A 23,106-nucleotide genomic window follows, 5' to 3' on the forward strand; every position below is an offset into this window, starting at 1 on the left:
CATCAGCAAGAGAAGGTGAACCACTCATCTTGCTCATATGCCATAGGAGAAGGTGAACCACTCATCCTATGCATATGTCAATCGTAGGGGAAGGTGAACCACTCACCCTACATGCATGTGTCCAGGTAGGGGAAGGTGAACCACTCACCCTACACACATGTCAACCATAATGGGGTATCACAGGGGAAGGTGAACCACTCACCCTGTATCTAGCGCACCACTAGGGGAAGGTGAACCACTCATCCTATGGTCACTCATAGCTAGCTCCAAGAAGTACCCCATGCTCCCAGAGCTCTGTGTCCAACACATACGAGACCCTCATAGGAGGGTTGTTCCACGACTCCAAGTCTCTCTCGAAAGGTTAAGAATTTGACCTTCCCGAGAGGCTTCGTGAGAATGCCTGCAACCTTCTCATCTGTTCTAATATGTTGGAGCCTAACTACTCCCCGTTGTACCATATCCCTATGAAGTGGTACTTGATATCAATGTGCTTGGAGCGGTCGTGGAACACGGGATTCTCTGATAGACAGATCCCACTCTAGTTGTCGCAGAAGATCACAGTGGTATCTAGCACGTGCTCAAATAGCTCACTGAAGAGCTTCCTCAACCAAACTACTTCACAACAAGTCGTACTCACAGCAATGTATTCGGCCTCGGTGGTGCTTGGTGCTACCGATTTTTGCTTCCTGCTCATCCATGATATAGAAGCAAACCCCAAAGAGAAGCAGCACCCAGATGTGCTCTTACGATCCACCACACTGCCAGCCCAGTCAGCATCTATATATATACATGTAACCTCAAATTCTCGGAAGTGCAACTCAGTCCATAGTGGATTGTGCCCCGAAGATATCTCAAGAGATTCTTGGCAACAATCCAATGAATGTGATGAGGCTCAATCATATATTGACTCAACGTGTTCATAGCAAAAAGCATATGTCAGGATGGGAGTTGACCAAGAACATCAGTGCCCCCAAAAATTGACGATACTCGATACGATTCGCCAATCCGGGCCCAGCAAGACTTCCACATAGCTTCTTAAAGTTGAGTTCCATCAAAGTAGTCACGGACTTGCAGTCCACCATCCCACATCTCTCAAGTAGCTTCACAATATATTTTCCTTGAGAAAGGAAAATCTCACCTGGCTTTTGCCAGACCTCTAGCCCTAATAATGCATCAGTCCTAGGTCTTTCATCTTGAATTTGGAAGTCAATTCCCTCTTGCATTGATGAATGAGAGGGTCATCACCAATCAAAAAGAGATCATCCACATAAAGGACCAGAATGAGAGGTTTGTCCTTTTCAACCTTGAAGTATAGGTTCGGGTCAACATCGCTTCTCGTAAATCCCAGCTTCATAAGATAGCTATTGATCCTCTCATACCAAGCCCTACAGCTTGCTTCAAGCCATAGAGGGCTTTCTTCAACCCGCATACATGTGTCTCATGATCTTGAACCTCGAACCCCTCAGGTTGTTCCACATACACTTCCTCCTTAAGCGAACCATGTAAGAAGGCAGCTTTGACATCCATCTGATGAAGGTTCCATCCTTGCGAAGCAACAAGGGCTATGATCGAACAGATGGTGGTATAACGGGCAACTAGTACAAATATCATATCATAGTCTACTCCTTCCTTTTGAGAGAAGCCTCGGGCTACAAATCTGGCCTTGAATTTCTCAGCACTCCCATCAGCGTCGTGTTTGATCTTGTAGAACCATTTCGAAGTGACCACTAACTTGTCCTTAGGTCTAGGAACCACATCCCAGACATCATTCTTCATGATCAACTCATATTCCTTGTTCATCGCATCCTTCCAAACTTGTTGCTTTACAGCGTCTTCGAATGTACAAGGCTCAGATTGTACAATGGTACTCATGGCAGCTAAATACCCTTAGTACTTATTTGGCTTCTTGCTTTCACGAAATGTCCCCCTCGATGCAATATGTTTCTCAGCATCTTCAAGAGTATCTTTGAGCCATAAAGGCCTTTTTCTTGAAGTAGTGGGCTCACTAGGAGGTGGATCAATGGGATCCATCAGACCTTTAACATCAGGCATTGGTTCATCGCACGGAGGTTCATCCTGTTTTTTTGCACCAGCATCATCATTGTTGTCCTTCCTAGGAATAGAAAGATCTCGAATCTTTCTAAGAGCAGGATCTTCATTGAAAGTGACATCATGACTTAATTCCACTTCCCTTTGACCAGACACAGATTCTATATGCCTTCGAAGTTTCACTGTAGCCCACAAACGTTCCTTTCTTCCCATATGCATCTAGTTTGTTTCTTTTCTCTTTCGGCACATGAAAGTATACGAGACAACCAAAAATTCTAAAATGAGAAACATCAAGTTTCTTACCAGTGAATACTTCTTTGGGTGTCTTGAAGTCCAAAGCTTGATGTGGGCATCGGTTTTGGACATACACAGCGGTGTTGGCAGCTTCTCCCCATAAGAACTTCGAAAGACCTTGATCATGAAGCATAGCCCGAGTGGCTTTTATGATAGTACGATTCTTCCTTTCAGCAACACCATTTTGTTCAGGAGTATATGCAGTTGTAGTCTCCCTCTTAATGCCAACTTCTCTACAATAGTCTTTGAATTCATTTGACTCATATTCAGTCCCATTATCGGTCCTCAATATTTTGATCTTCTTCCCTATTTGATTCTCGACCAAGGCTTTGAAGGAACGAAACCATTTGAATACTTCATCCTTCTTCTTTAAGAAATAGATCCATGTCTTGCGAGAGAAGTCATCCACAAAAATAGCATAATACAAATATCCACCCAAAGATGTCACGGGCAACATACCTGATAGATCAGAATGGACCAATTGAAGAATATCAGTGGTTTGAGTCTCACTTGAGGGGAATGGTCCCCTTGTATGTTTTCAGCTTCACATCCCTAACAGACACCTTCATGATTTAAGTTGAATTCGGGCATCCCTATGACCATCTTCCTTACATCGGGGGTAAGGCTAACGAAGGTGAGCAAATATCCGATGCCATAATTCGGATTGAAGAGAGGTGTCACAAATTATTGCTCCCAGTGGACTTCCTCCAACCTGATAGAGACCTTCAACCCTGAATCCAAGAGTGAATGCATCTCTTGGGTTCCTTTGCCAAACACGAACCTTCCCATCAATGAATGTCACCTTAAAACCTTTGTCTTCCATCGCAGAAATAGAAACCAAGTTCTTTTTCAGATCAGGTTCATATAGCACTTCTTGCAAATGAAGAGTTTGACCTTGATTTACGTGAAGAGTAATAGTCCCAATTCCTTTCACGAGATAAGTGGCATTATCCCCAAGTATAATCTCCATATTTGTCTTCTTTTCAACTAAGTTTGAGAGGGCTTCCTTGTACCCAATGAAGTGCCTTGAGGCACCACTATCAACCAATCAATGGTCCAAAGTATCTGGAGGAGAGGTGATGGAGAGCGCAGAAATAAGAATAAATTCTTTTTGCTTTGCAATATTAACTTCATCATGCCTGGAGTTTCTCGACTTCTTGAGAGGATGGCCATTTCCATTTCGAGCAGCGGGAGCATTCCTCTTTAATTTGTTATTGAACCTATTGTTCCTTTGATTGCCATTACCTTTGAAGTTATTGTTATTGTTGACATCATCTCTTGGAGTATCCTTCTTGTGAGGACATTCTCTAGCGAAGTGGCCAAACTTGTTACAATTGAAGCATCTATCTTTCCTTCCTTCTTAGATCCCGACTTGTACCCTTGTCCTTGATTTCTAGGACCAGCATTGTTACTTCTCTTAGAATGGGTGAAGAAGGCAGTAGGATTGTTTCCATTTGAGGGCTTGTCCCTTTCCATCATCCTTATTTCTTCTTGAGTGCATCTGGCCAATAGTTCATCAAATCCCAGAATCCTGTCATTGCTGAGAATGGTAGTGTTGAACACATCCCCATCTCTTGTAAGGCCCCCAAGTGCAATAAGAGATAGCTCCCGGTTACCAGCAACTTCACTAATAGATAGAAGATCATTCTTGATCTTGGTAATCCTCATGACGTAGGATTGGATGGATTCTCCTCTGTCCATTTTGATATCTTTCAACTTGTTCTTGAGAAAGAGAATTTGATTTGCATTGTTTACTTTGAACATCCCAACCAACTTTTCATACATCTCCTTAGATGTTTCCAAATCAAAAATATAGGCAACCAAAGGCTTATGAATGGAATCAACAATAATCTTCTTAGCTTTTACCTCACCTTTCTTGTACTTGGTTTGTGCAGCAGCGGATGCATTTGAAGGAGGCTCTGCTATTCTTCCTTTGACATAGTCCATGGCATCATTCTCTTCTAATGTCAAATCCAAAGTCATCTTCCATGCATGATAGTTGGATTTGTCCTTGAGCTTGTCCTCAGATTTGAAGAAAGATGTAGTCATCATTAGGACTAGTTCCAAGTCCTTGTCCAACAACTTCTCTTAGTGATTCCTTTGCTACACTCTTGCTTGGGCTTTGTCTTCACTTGAGCTCCAATTCCATGTTAATTTTAGATAACAATGGTATGTTCTATGCTTAAGACAATTTACTTCAATGTTCTTTTAGCAACACAATGACAATATCCAGTAGCAATCACATTAACTTATAAACATTGACAGTAAATGCAGATAGAACATAAAATCATATGCAAAAGACAAGCCAAGACAAGAGGACACAAGATGTGGTGGATGCCAGGGACAAATCCCAATGTGGGGAAACCCTTTGATCAAATCTGCTTATTATTCTCCAATAGTTCAACAAAGAGAGAGAGTACAAATATCATAAATACAAGCCCAAAACAGATCTGCCAAATCAGCAGTCAATGCAGCCCTAACTAGAAAGTCAACGATGGTCAAAGCTGCCCCAAATCAACCTGTAATCAGCTCGGTCAACAGCAGAATATTACGGCCTCAAGAGGGGTTCAAAGTCAACCCAAAACAGCTTGGTCAACCTAAACAATGCTTGTTGTAATTTCTGCAGTCAAACATAAAGTCAACGTTGCAATCAACGTGGTCAAACTGTCCCCAACCACCTCGAATTTCATGCCAAAGAATGCGGCCTAAAAAGATCGAAGTTCTGGCCCAAAAACAGAAATCAACACTTGGTCAAAGTGCCCAAGTCAACACTGGTCCACGTTGCTCTAATCACATAAAATTTCGACCTCCAAAGACAATCCATAAATTCGTCCTCTTCCACACATGCGAAGTAGAAAAGCCTCCAAGTTATACAAACCAATCAAGAGAGGAGAGAGAAGATGATGTGATGAGATCAGTGAGTGTCCAAATGAGAGAAGGGTCACTCCTATTTACACAATTCATTGAAGGTAAGGAGACACATCCATTAGGTTTCATGAGCCTACATTACACTGAAGCCGACCTTGACAATTTGACCATGAGAAAGAATAAATTCAAAATTCCAATTCTGCTTGTCAGAATGAGATGATCTTTATATCAAAATTGTACCTCTGAAAGAGGAATCCAATGCAATAATCACCTCCATCATATGACCTATCCTAAGGTGGAATTTGGCCCTAGTTGCCAATTTTAACACCCTGGTTGCCCGCCTACATCTGGTGTCATTGTGCTATTGTTTTGGTAGTTGCTTGAAGAACTAAAAGATAAAGGAATAACATAAAGATAAAAGAATCGCAAGTAATTATCTATACAAGAAAATATTTCTGCCATTCTAAATTTCTAACATGGTATCAGAGCTAAGGTGAAGAAGGAAAAATGCAGTTTTGAGAATCTATTGAAAGGAGTCTAAAGGATTTAACAAGAGATCATATAAGGAGCTCTTATAAGGGAAGAAGCTCACTATCTTCAAGGACAATGTCTAACACAATAAAGAGTGAGAACAAATTGGAAGGAGCATCAAATTACAAGGCATGGAAGAAGAGAATTGACCTCATTCTTGAAAAGAACAAGGTCTTGGATTTGGTCAAAGGAAAAGTGAAGAAACCTACCAAAGAATCCAGTGATGCAGATAAAGTGAATTTTAGAGAGTCAAAAATATTGGCTATGACACTGATGGTAGAAAGCATAAAGGACAATCTTGTCCCATACATTTCCAATATAAACCATGCTTAAGAAATGTATGAAGCCTTATCCAAATTGTTCACTATCAAGAACATTGGTCAAGTAGCAAATCTAAAGAATGAATTAAGGACTACAAAAATGACAAAGGATGACACAGTGGCTTCCTTCTTCGAAAGGATATCTAGAATTAGAGATGAACATCAAGCCATAGATGAAATTGTACCGGAAAAAGAGCTAGTAATTACTGCATTATTGGGATTGCCACCTGCTTGGAATTATTTTGCTTCAGGTCTCAACAACTGGAAAGAAGCTCCTACCTTCAAATAATTATGGAATGCTTGCATCCAAGAAGAAATGAGAATCTCATTAGTATCCAACAATGAAGAAGAAAACATTTCCGCTTCTTGCAAGAAAGGAAACTTCAAGAAGTCAAAAGGGCCAAGAAGGAAGGTCGATATGTCCAGAATAGAATGCTACCAATGTCACAAAATGGGTCACTATAGAAGTGACTGTCCTTACAATCCAAGGAACAAGAAAAGAAATAGAGACAAGCTAATGTTGCTGAAGAAGGATCTCCAAAGAAGAATAAACCCGAAGAACTGGATATAAGGGACTTACACTATTAAGGTCCTTTGATCTAAGCTTTAGTTATTTCATTTTTTATTTCTAGTATTTGTAGGTTTAACATATTTTGGAAAAACATTTTGAATTGTTTTATAAGGTTGTAGGTATCTCTCAAGCTTGGAGGTAGCCCTCACCAACTCCCAAAGATAAGTAACTTATTCCTTGTATTACCATTTCATTTTTAAGTTCTCCTTACTTATCTAAGTTTGTTTGCATTAAATACTAATCACATTTATATTCATATTTTCCTTGTTTAAGAAAAGCTTGTTGAATACTCAAGGATTATGGAAGAAGTCCTCACAAGACCTAACACTGGAATTACAAGGTTTGTTCAATAAAAGGGATGCCTTAGACTATAAGATTTTACTCTCTTCATGATATTCATTCTTGATAAACTATCTAACATTATTATGTCTAGCTCTCTTGAATCATAAAGATTCTTGATTGGGTGAGTCATCATTAGATAAATATACCCTCCTCATATCTTTGATTATTCTTGTGGAACCCTAGAAAGGTTCTTTGTAAAAACCCTAACTTAATGGTATGTCGATGACAATGTGTGAAACCCTAGCCTACTTAGGGTTATTGATGAAGTCTAAAGAAAATGTTTGATGCTTTGATGATGTCTTGTTTGGGGTTTTGGTATGGTTATGAAAACCCTAACTTGTTAGGGTTCTGAAATCCCAAACCTTGAAGTATTGATAAACTAGGGTTGGCTATGTATTGTGTTGAAACCAGTGTTGCGAACATCCCAATTTCATCTCGAAATCACAATTTTTTGGCCTAGCGGATGTTTGCCAATTTTTAAAGGTATTTTTTATGGTATCTTAATTTTGTCGATGTTTTCCGATTTTAACCGATATTTTCCCGATTTTTACGATTTTTTGGTTTTCCAGACCCTTGCCGATTTTATCCCGATCCTGATGTTCGCAACATTGGTTGAAACGCTAGATCATTTGGGTTTGGTAGAATGTATAAGCAAGGCACTTTAGATAATGTCCTAGGAATGAAATCCTAGGTATATATGTGTTTGTCCAATCGAAACCCTAGCCTGATCAAGTTTGTTATATATCTAACTTTAATATATTGATATTTGTGTCATTAGGTTTGATTGACTCGTGTTATGATGTGCATGTTGATGAAGTCCTAGATATATGTGTTGACCTAATTGTTGATAGTCATGAGTCTTAGGGTTTGGAACTAAGTCCTAGTCAAAGTTTGATTCTCTAGGATGATAGTATTTGTGAATTCTAGGGTTTTGTAACTAAACCTTGGTAGAAGCTTAATTCTCTAATATGTGATGTCTAGTATGATTGTCTAAGATTGTTGAAAGATTGTTGAAATCCGAAATTGAGCTATGATTGATGTATGAAATCTAGGATCTTGCACTAAACCCTAGTGGAAGTCTCAGATACGAGTTTTAAAGTTGTTAAATGCATTGTAAAACTATATTTGTTTGGATTTCTTCTAGGATTTGCAATATTTTGTAGTGAGGTATGTCATACCTCTGGAAGAAATATTGAAGCCTTAGATATAATGAAGGTTGTTCTCTTGATTGAGGTGCTCAAAGTCTTGATGATGAAATATAGGGTTTATGACAAACACCCCATCAAATAGTCTAAGTATAAAAGTATGTGTTTCTTGAACCTGACTAAGTTTAGGTATTTGATGTATAAAGTATAATGTTTCCATTATTATATAATTTTGAAATAAGTTAACTTTGTGCTTCTATAGATTTGGTTGTACTTGCCATCTAAGTTGTGCAGGTACATAATCTTCAAGATGGTAGTAAAGCTGATATGATAAGCATGATGAACAAAGTTATAATGATCATGATAACTCTGGGGAGAAGAATGGAAGCCATGAAAGATTCTCTAATGTTGTAGAAAAGAAGTTGAGCCTCCTAAGTTAAGAAGGAGCTTGGATGAAAGGAATCTCCCTAAGTTAAGAGGGAGCTTGGATGAAAGGAATCTCCCTAGTTGAAGAGGGAGGTCATATCCTAGTCATGATGGACACCTTGAAAGAAGAAATTGGAGAATACATTTTGAGGGGATGTTGAGATAAGAAAAGCAAGATCTGTTTATGGAATGTGTTGTTGCATGTGAAGTAGGAAAGGAAGATGTATGATTGAGGAACCTTTTGTCAAGATTCGTTTGAAATTCCTACTGTGATAAATTAAGAAACAACATGGTTTGTGTTTATTTATTTACTTTTGAAAGTTTGTTACTGATTGGGGTTGTGTTTGTACAGGTAAATCTCTCAGAGGTTTGATAGCATGTTGGTTACACGAGATAGATTTGTTACCAACCTGTTTGATCGGGGAGGATTTGCAAACGATTGGAATAATCGGGAGTGTTGTGGCTTTGTGTGTAAGACACATTGCCTGGGAGGACATTTGGCCGGCACTTTGTGTTGATATCTAGTTCCTAAATTAAGGGGGGGTGGAGTTGGTCATAGAGGTCTGACCTCAGATACCCACCTAGATCCCTGGGTTGATGGTTAGCAAGTAAGCCTGATGGTACCTAGAGAGGCGGAAAGCTTTAGTCCATCTTAGTCCCACCTGGATAGATTGCCCTGGTCAGGAATCTAGTTCATGGCATCGTGAGTGCCTAAACTGTTAGAGCACCTTGGATAGATTGCCCTGGTCAGGAATCTAGTCCATGGCATTGTGATGCCTAAATTCTTCATGGTCTATGTGTTTTGAGATCTTCCTGTACTTATGAATACCTCCCTAGTTAAGAGGGAGTGTTGAAATATGTAACTAGGTTCAGTCTTCATAAATGTATTTGAGTCACAATGAAATGTATTTATCAAAAGAATGAAGAAAATATTTATTATTATTATTATTATTATGACTTATTAAAACATGGGTTTCATGCTTGGGTCATCATGTTTTAGGTCAAAGTCTCCATTGAGGACTTCTAGGATTTATTCTAAGTCATTAGAGTCATTGTCCACTAAAAGAGACCTTTCTTGGGCTTTTGAATCATGTAAAAAGAATTAATACAGAGTCAAATATACTATTTGTCCCCTCCACACCAAGTCGGCCTCAAAGAGATCAACTCGGCTTCAAGAAGGACAATTTGACCTCACTAAAAGGTTATATATACAAGGTAATTCAAATTCATTTGGAGCAATTCATTCTCTCTCTCATAAGTTCGATATCCAGAAGGAGGAAGTTTAGAAGTGCGAAGTTGAAAAAGATTTGGAAAGAGGCTGGAAAAGAGTGAAATTTTGAAGGAAGAAGACATCAAGATCGAAATGTTGGGTCATCTATCTCTCACTCAAGTGGAGTATCTAGGGAGATCGAAATTTTTCTTTGTCTAGCCGAAGCTACTGCTGTCAATTGCTCGGTCAAAGTTGTTGCTGCCAGTTGTTGGGTTGACGCTGCTAGGTCAAAGTTGTTATTGAAGGGTATTCATCTACAAGGAGGAAGTGAGAGTTGACTTGATGTGTAAGAAGTCTTTGTCTAGGTCAAGAGTCTTGGATTTTCCCCTATATAGGGGTTTTGCCCTGGCTGTCTGCCTACATATGGTGTCCTTGTGCTATTGTTTTGATAATTGCTTGCTGAACTAAAAGATAAAAGAAGAACATAAAGATAAAATAATCACAAGTAATTATCTATATAATGAAATATTTTTGCCTTTCTGATTTTCTAACAGAATAGTGGACAAGTCATCAATAGAAGATGAGGTAGTGAGACATTTGCAGTAAGTAGAACACACATTGAACATCAATAACAGTGGTAGCAAGGGTGGCTTGAGTAGAAGCAATATTGTTTGTTAATAGCATACATTGGTTTGGAGAATGTTGACAGATAGATTGTGATTGAACAGAACTAAGATTTGAGCAGGGTCATTGTGTGTATAGACAGTTGTAGCAGATAGTAGTGTTGTGGTCAGAGCAATTAGGTCTTGATATGCAGAGGCAGAATTGATTAACAGGGATTGTACAACAATTTCTTGTATTGTAGCTTGTTTGTATTGATTTAGAGCACAGGTGGATCCCGTCTGAAAATTGTGAAACGTGGTCTGTCGGCTAATCAGGGTGGTTGGGTGGTGCAAGGCAAGAGAGTGGAGTCTCCTTCATGTTGGAGCCTGAGAACACTTCAGGGCGGCAAGGTGGTGCTAGGGCAGATTAGAGCCTGCATAGGGCGTTGGAGCATACGTCCAGTGGCAGCTGGTATATAACGTGTTGGAGCACCTTTAGGTTGGAGCCTATAAACTAGGACGTTGGAGCATCCTCCCAGTTGCACTTGGAAAACAGGGCATTGGAGTGTCCTACAGGTTAGAGCCTGTAAATCAGGGGGTTGCAGCCTCCTTCAGTTGGAGTTGAAAACTTGATGTAAATCCTTTAAGACAAATATTACGAAGCGTTCAATGTTTTTTTTCCCGGAGGAGTTTCCACCTAAAAATTTGTCTACTGTCTTGATGGTTGTGCATTGTTGAATGGTGTTGTTCACTGTTTATATGCTATTGACTTATGTTGACGAAACGATAAGGATAATTAATGCTCTATGAAGTTAAAAATACTAATTGATAAGAAACACAGATTCACCCCCCTCTCAGTATTTCCAACATGGGGCACTTGGATGATGTCACACCCTGTGAGGCTTGATGTGACCTTTTATGATGAAACGTTGTAACTTTTGGAGACAACATTTGAACTTGGAGACCTTATTTGCCACTTGGAGTGAGCCATCTATCTTTTAGAGAGCATTTATGCCTTGATGTTCTTGGTGAACTCTCGTCCAGACATATGCTTTGCAATGAACACATTGAGTCAGTTTATGGTTGAGCCTCATCACATTCATTGGATTGTTGCCAAGAATCTTCTGAGATATCTCTAGGGCACAATCACCTATGGACTGAGATACACTGTCGGGAATGTGAGGCTCCATGGCTATTCTGATGCTGACTAGGCTGGCATTGTGGTGGATTATAAGAGCACATCTGGATGTTGCTTCTCACTAGGTTCTGCTTCGATATCCTAGATGAGCAGGAAGCAGAAATCAGTTGCTTTGAGCACCGCCAAGGCCAAATATATTGCTGCTAGTATGGCCTCCTGTGAAGTTGTTTGGTTGAGGAAGCTCTTTAGTGAGTTGTTTGGACAAGTGCTAGATACCACCGTGATCTATTGCGACAACCAAAGTGGGATTTGTCTTTCTGAGAATCCTGTGTTTCATGAACGCTCCAAGCATATTGATATCAGGTACCACTTTATCCGCGATATGGTACAACCGGGAGCAATAAGTCTCCATCATATTGGGACTAATGATCAGGCCGCAGGTATTCTTAGAAAGCCCCTAGGGAAGGTCAAATTCTTAACCTTTCGTGAACGACTTGGAGTCGTGGAGACCCTTCTTGGGCTTTTGAATCATGTAAAAAGAATTAATACAAATTCAAATATACTATTTGTCCCCTCCACACCAAGTTGGCCTCAAAGAGATCAACTCGGCTTCAAGAAGGACAATTCGACCTCACTAGAAGGTTATATATACAAGGTAGTTCAAATTCATTTGGAGCAATTCATTCTCTCTCTCATAAGTTCGATATCCAGAAGGAGGAAGTTGGGAAGTGCGAAGTTGAAAAAGAGTTGGAAAGAGGCTAGAAAAGAGTGCGAAATTTTGAAGGAAGGAAGAAGACATCAAGATCGAAATGTATATTGTCCACTAAAAGAGACCCTTCTTGGGCTTTTGAATCATGTAAAAAGAATTAATACAGAGTCAAATATACTATTTGTCCCCTCCACACCAAGTCGGCCTCAAAGAGATCAACTCGACTTCAAGAGGGACAATTCGACCTCACTAGAAGGTTATATATACAAAGTAGTTCAAATTCATTTGGAGCAATTCATTCTCTCTCTCATAAGTTCGATATCTAGAAGGAGGAAGTTGGGAAGTGCGAAGTTGAAAAAGAGTTGCAAAGAGGCTAGAAAAGAGTGCGAAATTTTGAAGGAAGGAAGAAGACATCAAGATCGAAATGTTGGGTCATCTATCTCTCACTCAAGTGGAGTATCTAGGGAGATCGAAGTTTTTCTTTGTCTAGCCGAAGCTACTGTTGTCAATTGCTGGGTCGAAGTTGTTGTTGCCGGTTGTTGGGTTGAAGCTGCTAGGTCAAAGTTGCGATTGAACGGTATTCATCTACAAGGAGGAAGTGAGAGTTGACTTGTTGTGTAAGAAGTCTTTGTCTAGGTCAAGAGTCTTGGATTATCTCAAGAAACTATTGAAGGAAGAATTGTTGACTAGGTTTTCCCCTATATAGGGGTTTTGCCCTGGCTATCTGCCTACATATGGTGTCCTTGTGCTATTGTTTTGATAATTGCTTGCTGAACTAAAATATAAAGGAAGAACATAAAGATAAAAGAATCACAAGTAATTATCTATATAATGAAATATTTTTGCCTTTCTGATTTTCTAACATAATAGTGGGCAAGTTATCAACAAAGGATGAGGCAGTGAGACATTTGCAGTAAGTAGAACACACATTGAACATCAATAACAGTGGTAGCAAGGGTGGCTTGAGTAGAAGCAATATTGTTTGTTAATAGCATACATTGGTTTGGAGAATGTTGACAGACAGATTGTGATTGAGCAGAACTAAGATTTGAGCAGGGTCATTGTCTGTATAGACAGTTGTAGCAGATAGTAGCATTGTGGTCAGAGCAACTAGGTCTTGATATGCAGAGGCAGAATTGATTGACAGGGATTGTACAACAATTTCTTGTATTGTAGCTTGTTTGTATTGATTCAAAGCACAGGTGGATCCGATCTAAAAATTGTGAAACGTGGTCCGTCGGCTAATTAGGGTGGTTGGGTGGTGCAAGGCAAGAGAGTGGAGTCTCCTTCATGTTGGAGCCTGAGAACACTTCAGGGCGGTAGGGTGGTGCTAGGGCAGATTGGAGCCTACACAGGGCATTGGAGCATATGTCCAATTGCAGCTGGTATATAACGTGTTGGAGCACCTTTAGGTTGGAGCCTATAAACTAGGACATTGAAGCATCCTCCCAATTGCACTTGGTAAACAGGGCATTGGAGCGTCCTACAAGTTGGAGCTTGTAAATCAAGGGGTTGGAGCCTCCTTCAATTGGAGTTGAAAACTTGATGTAAATCCTTTAAGACAAATATTACGAAGCGTTCAATGGTTTCTTTCCCGGAGGAGTTTCCACCAAAAAATTTGTCTACTGTCTTGATGGTTGTGCATTGTTGAATGGTGTTGTTCACTGTTTATATGCTATTGACTTATGTTGACGAAATGATAAGGATAATTAATGCTCTGTGAAGTTAAAAATACTAATTGATAAGAAACACAGATTCACCCCCTCTCAGTATTTCCAACATGGGGCAATTCGATGATGTCACACCCTGCGAGGCTTGATGTGACCTTTTATGATGAAACGTTGTAACTTTTGGAGACAACATTTTACCTTGGAGACCTTATTTGCCACTTGGAGTGAGCCATCCATCTTTTAGAGAGCATTTATGCCTTGATGTCCTTGGTGAACTCTCGTCCAGACATATGCTTTGCAGTGAACACATTGAGTCAGTTTATGGTTGAGCCTCATCACATTCATTGGATTGTTGCCAAGAATCTTCTAAGATATCTCTGGGGCATAATGACCTATGGACTGAGATACACTGTCGAGAATGTGAGGGTCCATGGCTATTCTGATGCTGACTAGGCTGACAGTGTGGTGGATTGTAAGAGCACATCTGGATGTTGCTTCTCACTAGGTTCTGCTTCGATATCCTAGATGAGTAGGAAGCAGAAATCGGTTGCTTTGAGCACCGCCAAGGCCGAATATATTGCTGCTAGTATGGCCTCCTGTGAAGTTGTTTGGTTGAGGAAGCTCTTTAGTGAGTTGTTTGGACAAGTGCTAGATACCACCGTGATCTATTGCAACAACCAAAGTGGGATTCGTCTTTTTGAGAATCCTGTGTTTCATGACCGCTCCAAGCATATTGATATCAGGTACCACTTTATTCGCGATATGGTGCAACCGGGAGCAATATGTCTCCATCATATTGGGACTGATGATCAGGTCGCAGGTATTCTTAGAAAGCCCCTAGGCAAGGTCAAATTCTTAACCTTTCGTGAACGACTTGGAGTCGTGGAGAGACCCTCTAATGAGGGTCCCACTTGATTTGGAGAGTGAGCTCTGGGAGCTCTGGGGGCTTGGGGTACTTCTTGGAGCAATGAATGACCATAGGGCGAGTGGTTCACCTTCCCCTGTGATACCCCATGATGGTTGAGATATGCATAGGATGTGTGGTTCACCTTCTCCTATGGCATATGAGCAGGATGAGTGATTCACCTTCACCTGCCAATACATCCTACCCATGTAGTATGGGACTCATGGGAAATACCTCTAATTTAGCCAATGAGTAGGGAAATGAGGATATGGACCATAGTACTATCGATGGACGCATTGTATACTACTGTACTCCCTATGCTAGGATGTTTGATATTGATCTGGGATCAATGGAGACTGACTTCGGGTCAGTGGAGAGTGGTATGATACAGTCTCGATCATTGGAGACTAACTTCGGGTTAATGGAGAGTGGTATGACACACTCTCGATCATTTCTTCTTCATTATTTCTTCATGGTTCAACAGAGCAGAGTATAATAGGGATATCAAAGATGGTACAAATTGACAGATGATTTGACAGGGGGAGTTCTCTCTAGTTGACAGGGAGTGTTAAAATTGGCAACTAAGGGGCAAACTTCACCTTGGACAACTCATATTATGCAGCAGATATTTTTATTGGATTCCTCTTTCCGAGAGGTGTAGAATTGATGTAAAGATCATATCATTCTGACAAGTATAACTGGAATTGTGAATTTATTTCTTCTATGGACTAATTGTCAAGGTCGGACAGCAAACTAATGTAGGCTCAGAAGCCCAAAAGACATGTCTCTTCACCCTCAACGTTGCATATAAATAGAAGGAGCATCTACCTCTTTTGGACATCATTCATCACTCACATATTTCTCTCTCTCCTCATCTAATTGGGTGTACGGATTTCTGGGCAGCCTCTCTCCTCCACATGTGCGAAGGACAAGTCTGTGATTTTCTATTTTATGCGTTGACCGAATTGCAAAAGGGTTGACCAGCATTGACCGGGCAACAGTTGACCTTGTTTGACTGCGATTTTTCTTGGAGAAATTCTATTTGGGCAGGCTCCATTTCTAGGCACAGAAATCGAGGCATTCTGAGTTGTTTGACCAGCATTGACCGTATGTTTAACTCTGTGTTGACCAAGTTTGATTGATATTTTCGAGACTGTTTTGGGCTACTTCAGACTGTCCTTGGAGGCCGAATTGACTCGGTTTGACTGAGCTGATTTGGAGGAAGATTTCTGCTAAGTTGACCAGCATTAACTTTCTGGTTAGGTCATCCTGTTCACTGCAGTTTGACTAGACTGATTTGATTGTGTTTAGGCAAGTGAACTTTGTATATTGTACTCTCTCTCTCTCTACTAAACTTTTGAAGAATAATAAGAAGAATTGATCAAAGGGTTTCCCCACATTGGGGTTTGTCCCTAGCATGCGCCAAATCTTGTGTCCTCTTGTCTTGGTTTGTCTTCTGCTTTTTTATTTATGTTCTAACCGCATTTACTGTCATGTTAATGTGATTGCTAATCTGGAAATTAATACTGAGCTAATAAGAAAAATTGAAGTAAATTGCTCTTAAGCATAGAACATACCATTGTTATCTAAAATTAACATGGTATCAGAGCTGAGGTGAAGACAAAGCCCAAGCAAGAGTGAAAAGAGAAATCACTGAGAAGAGCAATCACTGAGATTTGTTGGACAAGGACAAGATTCAATGGCCTCCGCATCTTACGTCAAACCTGATGACAAGCTCAATGATAAGTTTGATAATCATGCATGGAGGATGTCTCTTGATTTGACTTTGGAAGAGTGGGATTATATGGACTATGTGCAGGGAAAGATTACTAAACCTCCTTCAAATGCATCAGCTGCTGCTAAGACAAAGTACAAGAAAGGTGAAGTCAAAGCTAAGAAGATCATTAGAGATTCTATTAACAAGCATTTGGTTGCATACATCTCCAATTTGAATACGTCTAAGGAGATGTATGACAGGTTGGTTCACATGTTCAAAGTTAGCAATGCAAACCAAGGCCTCTTTCTCAAAAACAAGTTGAAGGACATAAAGAAGGGAAGAAGTGAAGATATCCAATCCTACTTCATGAGGATTATCGAGATAAAAAATGATCTTCTTTCAATTGGAGAAGTTATTGCTGATAGGGAGCTCGCCCTCATTGCCCTTGGAGGTCTCCCTCCTGAATGGCATGTGTTCAACACTACTATCCTCAACAATGACTGGATTCCAGGTTTTGACGAATTGTTGACTAGATGTACTCAAGAAGAGACAAGGATGATGGAGAGAGACATGCATTCTAATAGGAGTGATCCTACTGCATTCTCCGCTCATGCTAAAAAGAAGAACAATGCAGGTTCAAAGAAGCAATGTCAAGGAAGATCGGGATTGAAAGATGGAAGGAAGGGAAGATGCTTCATTTGTAACAGGTTTGGCCACTATGCTAGGGAGTGTCCTAATAGTAGGGATACACTTCGGGATGATGACAACAACAACCACAACAATTTCAGGGGCAACAACAATTCAAGGAATGGCAGATTCAACAACAAAGGAAAAAGGAATGCTCCCGCTACTCAACATGGAAATGGTCGACCTCCCAAAAGCTCAAGAAACTCCAGGTATGATGAATCTAATGTTGTAGATAGCAAGCCAAAAGAATTTTATCTTATATCTGCCCTCTCCATTGCCTCTCCTCCAGATACCTTGGGAAATTGGTTGATTGATAGTGGTGCCTCAAGGCACTTCACTGGGTATAAGGAAGCTCTTTCAAATCTGATAGAAAAAGATACAAATTTGGAAATCATTCTTGGGGACAATGCCACCTATCCCATGAAGGGAGTTGGGAATGTTACTCTTCAATTGAATCAAGGTAACACCATTCATCTACAAGAAGTACTATATGTACCTGATCTAAAGAAGAACCTGGTATCTATCTTAGCAATGGAGGACAAAGGATTCAAGGTGGCATTCATTGATGGAAAGGTACGTGTTTGGAAAAGAAATTTCAAAGAAGCATTTACTCTTGGATTCAGGGTTGATAGCCTATATCAAGTTGGAGGAAGCCCATTGGGAGCTATGTCTTGCAACACATCTCTTCAATCCGAATTATGGCACCGGAGGTTTGCTCATCTTCATTATAAGGTTCTACCTGATGTGAGGAAGATGGTGACAGGTATGCCCGAATTTAAAGTAGAACATGAAGGTGTTTGTCAGGGATGTGCCGAAGGAAAACATACAAGGGGACCATTCCCCTCAATTGATAGCAAGACTACCGACATTTTGCAATTGGTTTATTTAGATCTATCTGGGATGATGCCCATGACATCTCTGGGAGGATATTTATATTATGCTATCTTTGTGGATGACTTCTCTCACAAAACTTGGATTTATTTCTTAAAGAAGAAGGACGAATTGTTCACATGGTTTCGTTCTTTCAAAGCCTTGGTCGAAAGTCAAACAGGGAAGAAGATCAAAATATTGAGAACCGATAATGGAACCAAATATGAATCAAATGAGTTCAATGACTATTGTAGAGAAGCTGGCATTAAGAGGGAGACTACTACCGCATATACTCCCGAGCAAAATGGAGTTGCTGAAAGAAAGAACCGTTCAATTATACAAGCCACTCATGCCATGCTTCATTATCAAAGCCTTCCAAAGTTCTTATGGGCAGAAGTTGTCAACACTGTCGTGTACGTTCAAAATAGATGCCCTCATCAAGTGTTGAACTCCAAAACTCTCGAAGAAGTTTTCACCAGTAAGAAACTTGATGTTTCCCATTTTAGAATTTTTGGTAGCCCCGTGTATTTTCATGTGCCAAAAGAAAAGAGAAGCAAATTGGATGCATCTGGGAAAAAAGGAAAATTTGTAGGCTACAGTGAAACTTCTAAGTCATATAGAATCTACGTGTCTGGTCAAAGAGAAGTAGAGATAAGTCATGATGTCACCTTTGATGAAGATGTTGCCCTTGGGAAGATTAGTCACCTTCCTATTCCAAGGAAGGACAAAGAAGCAGGTAAAGGAAAGCATGGAGAACCGCAGGATGAGCTAATGCCCGTCGTTGAAGGACCAATGGATCCCATCGATCCACTTCCTCGTGGGCCCTCCTCCTCAAAAAGGAGACCCTCATGGCTTAGGGAAACTCTTGAAGATGCCGAGAATCATATTGCTCCAAGGGGAACTTTTCGTGAAAGTAAGAAGTTGAATAGGTGCCAAGGTTACTTAGCTGCCATGAGCACCATTGTTCAATTTGAGCCTTGCACATTCGAAGAAGCTATGAAGCACCAAGTTTGGAAGGATGTTATGAACGAAGAGTATGAGTCGATTATGAAGAATGATGTTTGGGATGTGGTCCCTAGACCCAAGGACAAATCCATTGTCACCTCAAAATGGCTCTACAAGATCAAGCATGGAGCTGATGGAAGTGTTGAAAAGTTCAAGGTCAGGTTTGTTGCTCAAGGCTTCTCTCAAAAGGGAGGTGTGCACTATGATGAGATATTTGCACCAATTGCCTGATATACCACCATCCATTCGATTCTTGCCCTTGCTGCCTCGCAAGGATGGAACCTACACCAAATGGATGTCAAACCGCCTTCTTGCATGGTTCAATTAAGGAAGAAGTCTATGTAGAACAACCCGAGGGGTTCAAAGTTCAAGATCGTCAGACACATGTATGCAGGTTGAAGAAAGTCCTCTATGGGTTGAAGCAAGCTCCCAGGGCTTGGTATGAGAGGATCGATAGCTATCTGATGAAGCTGGGATTTACAAGAAGTGAAGTTGATCTGAACCTTTACTTTAAGGTTGAGAATGACAGACCTCTCATCTTGGTATTTTATGTGGATGATCTCTTTCTGACAGGTGCAGACCCTCTGATTCAACAATGTAAGAGGGAGTTGGCTTTCGAATTCGAGATGAAGGACCTAGGACTGATGCATTATTTTCTAGGGTTGGAGGTCTGGCAAAAGCCAGGTGAGATTTTGCTTTCTCAAGGAAAACACATTGTGAAGCGAGAGACCCTCTTATGAGGGTCCCGTTTGATTTGGAGAGTGAGCTCTAGGAGCTCCCAGGGGCTTGGGGTACTTCTTAGAGCGATGAGCGACCATAGGGTGAGTGGTTCACCTTCCCCTAGTGGTGTGCCGTGTGCAGGGTGAGTGGTTCACCTTCCCCTGTGATAACCCATGATGGTTGAGATATGCATAGGATGTGTGGTTCACCTTCTCCTATGGCATATGAGCAGGATGAGTGGTTCACCTTCACCTTCCGATACATCCTATTCATGTAGTTCAAGACTCATGGGAAGTACCTCTCGTCTGGCCAATGAGTAGGGAAATGAGGATAGTGACCATAGTACTACCGATGGACGCATCATATACTACCGTACTTCGTACTCCCTATGCTAGGATGTTTGATATTGATCTGGGATCAAAGGAGACTGACTTCGGATCAGTGGAGAGTGGTATTATACAGTCTCAATCATTGGACACTGAGTTCGGTTCAGTGGAGAGTGGTATGACACACTCTCGATCATTTCTTCTTCATTATTTCTTGATGGTTCAGCAGAGCAGAGCAGAGTATAACAGGGATGTCAGAGATGGTACAGATTAACAGATAATTTGGCAGGTGGAGTTCTCCCTAGTTGAGAGGGAGTGTTAAAATTGGCAACTAGGGCCAAACTCCACCTTGGACAGCACATATGATGCAGCTGATATTATTATTGGATTCCTCTTTCTGAGAGGTGTAGGTTGTCAAGGTCGGCCAGCAAACTAATGTAGGCTCAGAAGCGCAAAAGACATGTCTCTTCACCCTCAACGTTGCATATAAAGAGAAGGAGCATCTACCTCTTTTGGACATCATTCATCACTCACATATTTCTCTCTCTCCTCATCTGATTGGGTGTACAGATTTCTGGGCAGCCTCTCTCCTCCACACGTGCGAAGGACAAGTCTGTGATTTTCTGTTTTATGCGTTGACCGAATTGCAAAAGGGTTGACCAGCATTGACCGTGCAGCAGTTGACCTTGTTTGACTGCAATTTTTCTTGGAAAAATTCTATTTGGGCAAGCCGCATTTCTGGGCACAGAAATCGAGGCATTCTGAGTTGTTTGACCAACATTGACCGCACAGAAGTTGACCGTAGGTTTGACTCTACGTTGACCAAGTTTGACTAATATTTCGGGACTGTTTTGCGTTGATTCAGACTGTCCTTGGAGGCCGAATTGACTGGGTTTGACCAAGCTTATTTGGAGGAAGATTTCTGCTAAGTTGACCAGCGTTGACTTTCTGGTTAGGGCATCCTATTGACTGCAGTTTGACTAGACAGATTTGACTGTGTTTGGGCAAGTGAACTTTGTATATTGTACTCTCTCTCTCTTTGTTGAACTTTTGAAGAATAATAAGAAGAAATGATCAAAGGGTTTCCCCACATTGGGGTTTGTCCCTGGCATGCGCCACATCTTGTGTCCTCTTGTCTTGGCTTGTCTTCTGCTTTTTTTAATTATGTTCTATCTGCATTTATTGTCATGTTAATGTCATTGCTAATCTGGAAATTGATATTGGGCTAATAAGAAAAATTGAAGTAAATTGCTCTTAAGCATAGAACATACCATTGTTATCTAAAATTAACAATGATCTTACATTTTCTATTGATGTTCCTGACTAGGGTTTGATGGATGATCTTGATTTTATAAGTAAGTGGTCTATTTAATCTTGTTGGATTTGTTTATGGATGATTTAAATGTAATTGTTCTTATCTAGTGGAGATGGTGCATTCCCTTGGTTTCTGTTGAATAAATCTCTTATTTAAAACTCTAGGAAGCTTTCTAGTGGAGAAACGTCCATTGAACCGCATAGATTTTGTAAGGTACTAGGTAGATCTTATAGGGTTAGTATTCAACAGCCCTATATATCACCCTAGATCCTCTTAATCTTTTCCAAGGGAGTCCTTAATTGACCCCATATGCCCCTAAAATAAATAGGCACTAGTTTTCCTCCCAATATTCAAACATAAAATCCAAAATTTTACCTTTCATTTTCTGTTCTAGGTATATATTAGGGTTTATAACAGCAACACATTCATTTTCAACCATAGAATAGCTAGACATCTAGGGTTTCGAGCACTTGTATGGTTAAAAACAGGTTTTACCATCATATATCGCCTTGCTAATTTATTTAACAGTCTTCTAAGGGCTCAACATTTTGCATATTAGGGTTGTTATATGCCCTTCAAATTTCATAATTTGTATTACTATTAAACCCTAGTTTAATTCTCATTTTCAGCCCTAATTTTCATTGACATTTAACTTGTTCAAAGGCTCTTTTATTTGCTCCTGCAATAACTTGCATTGTTGCTGAAATTTATCATCTTTTCTTCAGGTTTTGCAACAGCCATAGTTTTTTCTTCTTTTGTAGTGTTTAGAGTACCCTCTTTGACCTATATTGACTTAATTAAACCTCCTAAGTTGTCTTAGTTGTTTCATACACTCAAATCAGGAAATTGCCCCAATAAACCACCTTGCTTTCATCTTGAATGTTGCATCTTCGTGGTGGTATTATGAGTAGTTGATATAGAAGGCCTTAGACTTGATTTCCTCTTGCCTAAGGATTCCTTGAAATTACTAGGGATGCCTCCCTTGTGTTGGATTCATCCTTCACTAAAGAGAGGGAAGTGATTACTGATTACCTAGGTGATAATGTAACACTTCCATGTTACACTCGTCTTAGCACCTTGTGAAAGGCTTTGCACTAAGGTGCTAAATTTGGTGATAACATAGACAAGGAAGAAAAATAGGTCCAGCAAATCTAGACATATGCAAAATAGTGCCTCAACTAGAGATGATCTGAACCATGCATCCTCCTTGAAAAATGCCTTCATCTGAATGCATGTACCCAACTAAACTTAGACTTAAGCTACAATTAGAAAACTGCTTAATAAACTGAAACTATTACATGCATCCACTTCCACTAAACTTGGAAATGGCATGAAATCTCCTAGAACGGGAATTTAAGGATAACTTTATCCTACCCTATTGATAGCTGGTGCATGCACCCTCACTACTGGAAGCCTATAAATAAAGATGCCTCTCCCCCGACTACTAGTCCATTCTACTACTGTGCCCTCATCTACAGACTATCAAATCAATGCAGTGCCGATCTGATGAGTGTATCATGCTACTGTAGAAGACCATTCGAGTTACACTTTCTAACACTGCCGAAGGGCCTGAGTTATTTCACATTACTTCAAGGCCTTAATTTTATAAGTTAAACCTTAACTGTTTATCTAAGCTAGTACTAACCAGAAAACCCAATACCTTCAATAATGGCACGAAAGGATGCCA

At 40.3% G+C, this 23,106-nt stretch overlaps 1 protein-coding gene across 3 annotated transcripts in view; it reads right to left on the reverse strand.

Annotated features, from left to right (window-relative positions):
* The window catches only part of LOC149158800 (3-isopropylmalate dehydrogenase 2, chloroplastic-like), a 244,299-nt gene that overhangs the window by 220,017 nt on the left and 1,176 nt on the right, over nucleotides 1-23,106 (reverse strand). The window lies entirely within an intron of this gene.

Source organism: Pinus tabuliformis, chromosome 5_2 (genome assembly GCF_031772625.1).
Source record: "Pinus tabuliformis cultivar Carrire ecotype Pingquan chromosome 5_2, CPIR1, whole genome shotgun sequence".
NCBI classification, from domain to species: domain Eukaryota; kingdom Viridiplantae; phylum Streptophyta; class Pinopsida; order Pinales; family Pinaceae; genus Pinus; species Pinus tabuliformis.